Here is a 6,321-nt window from a genome sequence, read left to right as displayed (position 1 = left end):
ATGAACTAACCAGTACCCCCAGAGCTTGTGTCTCTAGCTGCATATGTAGCAGAAGATGGCCTAGTCGGCCATCATTAGGAAGAGAGGCCCCTTGGTCTTGCAAACTTTATTTTTTTCAACATTTTATTAGATATTTTCTTTATTTACATTTCAAATGCTATCCCGAAAGTCCCCTATACCCTCTCCCCCGCCCTGCTCCCCTACAAACTTTATATGCCCCAGTACAGGAGAATGCCAGGGCCAAGAAGTAGGAGTGGGTGGGTAGGGGAACAGTGCAGGGGGAGGGTATAGGGGGCTTTCAGGATAGCATTTGAAATGTAAATGAACACCACCCAGCACTTGGGAGACAGAGGCAGGCAGATTTCTGAGTTTGAGGCTAGCCTGGTTTATAAAGTGAGTTCCAGGACAGCCGGGGCTACACAGAGAAACCTTGTTTCAAAAAAAAAAAAAAAAAAAAGTAAATGAAGAAAATATCTAATAAAAAAATTGAAGAAAATACACAATTGTTTTTTAAAAAGGGAAAGCTTACTATTGAAACTAGTAAGTCTAATAGCTAATAGGGCGTGGCTAGTGAGAACAGGACTCTGTGCTGGAGAGATGGCTCATTGGCCAAGAGTAATAGTTGCTTTTGCAGAGGACTAGAGTTCAATTCTCAGCATATACATTATATGGCTCACAGTCCTGTATAAACCCAACTCCAGGGGCCTCTGAGGGACAACACAGAATTGTGTACATACACTTACACACACACACACATACACACTCATTTTTAAAGGTTAGAAAAGAATAGAGGATCTAAAAGAATGAGTGACAAGCTGAGGTTAGAAGGAGCCACCACACTTTGGCATAAATGAAACCTTAGGACTAAGCCCCTGGCCTTGCTAGAGAGTAGGTACACGTAAAGTTCAAGTGAGACTGGCCAGGCATCCTAGGAGTCCTTGTGGAACTTGATGGGTTTCTGGCCTCTCTGGTACGTGCATATGCATGTATGTACATGTGTGTCTGTGTGTCTGTGTGTGCTGGGGTCTCGAGGAAGGGTAGCAGTCTATCAAGGCAAGCAGTAAGCCTAACTTGAACCTTTGTCAGCTGCACGAGAGTTACAAATTATTTCCTTCCAGGTGTGTTTGTTGTTAATCTACTCAGGAATTTCTCTAAGTTTCAATATTTTTAATTGACAAAATGTTTAAACATTCTCAAGAGAGTATACTTTCTTATGGTTATCAGAGAAGTCAATGAGCTAATATATGTAAAATCTTAGAACAGAGTCTCCTACATATTGAACACCATAGAAAAGCTGCTATTGTGTTCTTTTTACAAACAAGCCACTCATGTACGTTCTACACTCTCAAATGTAGTCGCTGGTAAAACCTAAGCTTGCCTAGAGTTCAATTCTCAGCCTATGCATTAGGTTGCTCACAGTCATGCATAAACCTAATTCCAGGGGCCTCCGAGGGAACACACAGAATTGTATGCACACACACACACACACACACACACACACACACACACACACATTTTTAAAGGTTAAAAAAAAAGTAGAGAATATAAATAGTAGTGGACTTCTCAGGGTTTCTGTTTGTATAGAGACCATAACAATTTGCAAATTCCTTAGATTAGTCACCTCAGGCTGTTAGGACAAAACACCATGAACTGGGTGGTTTAAACAGTGGGAAATTAAACTCTCATAGATCTAGAGGCTGTGAATTCCAGGGTTAAAGTCTGCCTGGTTCAGTGTTTGCTGAGTGTCTCCTTCCTGGGTTCTAACTGTGTCCTCATATAACACAGAGATGTGACAGAGAGAAAGGGAGATGGATAGAGTGAATCCTGGCTCTTCCTCTTTTTCTCAGACACTAATACTACCGAGGGTGGGGCCACTCTTGTTCCCTTATCTAAACCTAATTATATTTAACAGCCTCAAACTCCAAACACCGTCATGTGGAAAGTTAAGGCTTCAACATACATTTGGGGATAGAGTCATTTAGTTCATATCACTCACCAACCATGGATCTGATCCAGTATTTCCCTAAGTTCTAATTCTATTTTATCAGATTTTGAACATTTACAAATTTCGGTGCTACAAACTGCCTCACAGTTTTAATTTTTCTTCTATTATAATCTTCTATGTATAAAATCCATTTATATTCTTTATAATTTTTCATTCCCTTTACCCAAGTAGCAATAGGGCTATTACTATATATTCTCCACCCATCCCTTTGGATCCTTTCACTCAAGAAATCAGTTCCATGTTGTAGGCTACAATACTCACTTATGGTTTTGTTTTTGTTTGTTTGTTTAAGACAAGGTTTTTCTGTACAGTCCTGGAACTCCTTCTGTAGGCTGTCCTGAACTAGAACTCACAAAGATCCGCTTGCCTCTACCTCCATGGTGCTGGGATTAAAGGCTAGTGCCACTACCACCAGGCCTTTTTTTTTTTTTTTAATTTTAAACTCGGAAAATATGTTATTTTTATTTGGTATGATATATTAGTCATTATAACCATATGTTCTGATTTTTTGTAGTATAGGCAGAGATTATTTCTACTCCTATGAGAATTCTTTTTTTGCTTATTAATGTACCTTCTTCCATCTTCCTCTCTCTATCTCTTCTTCCTTCCTTCCATTCTTACCTCCCTCTGTTTGGGATTTGAGGGTGACAGTTGCAACTGTGGATCAATCAGCAGCACTGGTTACAGCAGAGGCAGCAAAGGTAGCAGCGATGGTAGGGCAGAGATTACAAAAGCCATGAAGAGCTGAAGACAGGAAAATGAGGTCATTGGAAGAGTTCCAGAGACCTACCAAAAGGGTCTCAGATACCACAGGTCCATTAGTTGCAAAAGAGTCTGTCAACAGCTCAGAATCCTAAACAGCATAACATCTATCATCATAGATCCCAAGGATTGGATGCTTGTATGAGAGCTGCAGCCCCGGATGTTGCTGGCTCTGTTGTGTCCACCACTGCTGGAAGCTGGGGACCAAATGCTGAGACCACTATTAATCCTAGAGCAGCAAGCCTCTGGCCTGAGAATATGTTAAGCTCTAAGTGTCTGGCTTCTATAAGGTCAGTAGGCTTATAGCTGCTCTCTGTGTAAAATTAGTTCTATTAAACATGGATATGGTGGAAAACAGCCACTTAAGAGACAAGATATAACCCTATCTATGAAGATTATTGTCTCCCTGAGATCATAGATGATGAAGATGCCATCAATGAGCTGCTCAGAGGGTTGACCTGTTAGCTTGGCAGGGAAAGATAAGTGTCATTGTGCTCAATAGCTTGAATTGTGTCCTTGAGAGCAACATGGTGGATGGGAAAAACCCAGTCTTGAAAGCTGTCCTTTGACCTCAATAAGTGAAAACTTACCCACACACACTCTAACACATAAATAATCACATATAATGTAAAAGTTAAAAATGAGGCAAGCAAGAGTAGTAGCAGGACCCACAGAGAATCTGGGAAGATGTTTGTAACTTCAGATGAACTTCAAGTATGAGGAAGATAGAATGAACATGGTCAGGTCATCAATTAAATAATAAAACAAAGTTAAAAATTAAATGGTTGAGCCAATAAAAGCCTCCATTTGGTAAGATAAAAGCTAAAGGCCCTGAGTAATAATTCACTCCTCAGGGTTAGACAGCTACAGGAAGCTGAGAAACCGATAGGATCCCAGCCAGGAGCCGGCTCTCCGCCTTCCTCAGGTTTGCTTTCCAGTTCTTGCTCTGGTTCTGACGGTGTGGGAACGGACCTTTTCCTGTTGAGATTATAGGTGGTGTGCAGGACTGGGTTTCTTTTGGGAGATGGTTCTGAAAAGTGAAACAGGAGGCTGCCTTGTCCTAAAACAAACGAGGTCTACAGGAACTCCAGAAGGAGAGGGAGGGAGGAAGACAGACGTGGAAGAGGGAGACAAAAGCCAGCGGTGGGTGGGTGGGGACAGGAAAGGTAGGAAACAGGGAGAGAGGGAGAGAGAGAATCCTGTCTGAAGCAACTAGAAAGAAACACCAATCGTAAGGGCAGGTCTTGTGTTTCTAGGGGTTACCGATGCTGCAAAATTGCACGAAGCACTCATGCATTTAACTTGCTTTTGTGAGATACACTAGTTTGAAGAAACAGCACTAACCAAACAGACTGAGGCAAAAAAAACCAAACCAAACCAAACCAAACCAAACCAAACCACCCTGTTGTTTTAAAGAATATTTTTAACAGGCTTCAAAGGTCAAATTAACAAAAAATAGAGTAAACATAGATTTTTCATGGGAGAATGGGGGACCAAAGCAAATAAAACCCCATATGGCTTTATGCAGTGGTCCAGAGTGCTCTTTTCTTTCGATGTCATGTTCCTGGGAGAGGACTTCCCTCTCAGCTCAGAGACAGCCACGGTATACCAGCAGACTGGGTGGTTAGAATAGGCAGATCGTATGCTGTCACTGTCAGCCCCTTAGTTGTTGTCATCTGTACTCTTCTGCGTCCTTCCCAACTAGGCCATTCTTGTTTTTCTTTCTTATCATATTGTACTCTGTGACTCACTGGAGCATGTGTCCTGCATTCTCTCTGTAGTCATGTCTTTTGCCCTTTCAGCAGCCTTGTCCAACCCTCTTCCTCTAACTGACAAACTCCAGAGAAAGGATGATCATGAATAAGATCTTCTGTCTAAGTAGATGTAGAGCCACTCATGCGAGCAAACCTCCGGTCATGCTGGAGAAAGCCACGGAAGCAAGCCTTCCATTTATTACACATATGTTTACTGGGTCAGTGAATGAGCCAGAGGCTGGTGAACTCTGAGGCATTGCGTCACTGCAAGGGTCTGGAAAGCTAGACAGGAAAAAGCTGGCCTGAATCCCGTCTTCAGTTCCATGAGTGATAGACTCTTCTGTCCAGCCAGTCTCCCTAAGGTGTGAACAAGAGTCAGCAGATGGTTTTAGGTTTCCAAGCAGAATCTCAGGCTTGACCCATTTGTCTTCCAGCCAGTGTTGGTTTGGATTTAAGTTGTTTGTCAATTTTATTCTGAATTGCAGATGGTGTAAGCTGGAATCTTGTCAGTATCTTTTCACTTGCAGCTAGAGTAGCGACATGCCTGGGTGTTAGGTAACATTTGCACAGACAGGGAAGCATAAACCCGACCCATTCTACATATCTTTAATATGAACATGTTTCATATTCCCTCGAGAGAAGAATGGCTTTGCTTTACCAGAAACTCTGGCCACAGTACTTCCCTTTACATCTGCTTGGCCTCTCAGCTTCTGTGTTCATGCTCAGGTAGTAGTAAGATGGCCATTTTCAGACTCCATAACCCCAGTTTCCTGGATAATAGGCCTAATACGATGGAAAGCACAAAAAGCCAAACTTCATCTAAAGATGAAGCTTCTCCCAGTTCCAGGCTGGACCCTGGAATGAAGGGGCTGTTTGGGTGCCCCTTGTTCCCTTTCTTTGTCAGCCACTCCCCTCTCCTCTCATCCTAACTAAAGCTTTTAATTCCCCCAGGGCTGGGCTCGGTCAATAGAGGCTGATGTAAGGCAGGCAATATCTTTTTAACTGGGTGGATAGTCCTTGCTGCATCTTGTGAATATCCTGCTGAGGACTTCAGTGGTCTTTCCCTGAATGGCTAACTCCTGTCACTTCACTCTTTCCTCTGCTGTTGAGCATCTTGTGATTTCTCTCAAGTCATCCACTTCTTGTTGACATGGAACCTGTACGTCTTTCCCTAGCATTTTTTTGCACCTGCTACTGTGAAAACGTCACAAGCTTTCAGTGGGTATGATCCCTGTCTGTAATGCACACCCATCACTATAGCTTGTGCCCTCTGATTCAAAGACACATGAACTTACCAGTTCCCTTCTCTCTGTCTCTCTGCCTTTCTGCCTCCACCACTTACCCCTAACAAACTCTATGGGGCACATGTGTAGCCCTATAAATGCCCTTTGCATGTAGCCAGTGTGAGTTGGCCCTGCCTCTCTTCCTCTTTCATAACATCTGAGTGGATTACTCCTCCTGCTTTTTCATCTCAGATGCTTTCTGTCCCTGAGTTTGGTTCAGTAGCTTCTTTCTTCTGAGCCTTCTGAGATGGTTGCCTCCAAGTTCAGGCCTGGATCAACATCTACTCTTTTCTTCTCAGTATGTTCAAACTGCAAATAAGAGTTCCATTACACACATAGAGAGACACGCAAACACACCGACACCCTTATACACATGAGGGTGGCAACAGAATGAACAATTCCCACACCTACACTTTGTATTCAGTTTTTGAGGTGACTACAAATTTTTGTTACTATTGCTTTAACTTTTATTCATTCGTGTTTATGGTGTGTGTGAGTGTGTGTGTGTGTGTGTGTG

The 6,321-nt window shown here is 42.6% G+C and overlaps 1 protein-coding gene across 5 annotated transcripts in view; it reads left to right on the top strand.

Annotated features, from left to right (window-relative positions):
- The first annotated feature begins 3,603 nt into the window (after window positions 1-3,603).
- The window catches only part of Slc17a4 (solute carrier family 17 member 4), a 17,628-nt gene continuing 14,910 nt past the window's right edge, over window positions 3,604-6,321 (top strand). For 4 of the 5 annotated variants that reach the window (XM_021180227.2, XM_021180225.2, XM_021180229.2 and 1 more), the window contains exon 1: window positions 3,604-3,692. The gene's annotated coding sequence lies outside the window, so the exon portion shown is untranslated. The remainder of the gene's footprint in view (window positions 3,693-6,321) is intronic. The other variant, XM_021180226.1, reaches the window with a different exon arrangement.

Source organism: Mus caroli, chromosome 13 (genome assembly GCF_900094665.2).
Source record: "Mus caroli chromosome 13, CAROLI_EIJ_v1.1, whole genome shotgun sequence".
NCBI classification, from domain to species: Eukaryota; Metazoa; Chordata; class Mammalia; order Rodentia; family Muridae; genus Mus; species Mus caroli.
Note: the sequence above shows the minus strand (reverse complement) of the source record. Positions and strands in the feature narration are given on the sequence as shown.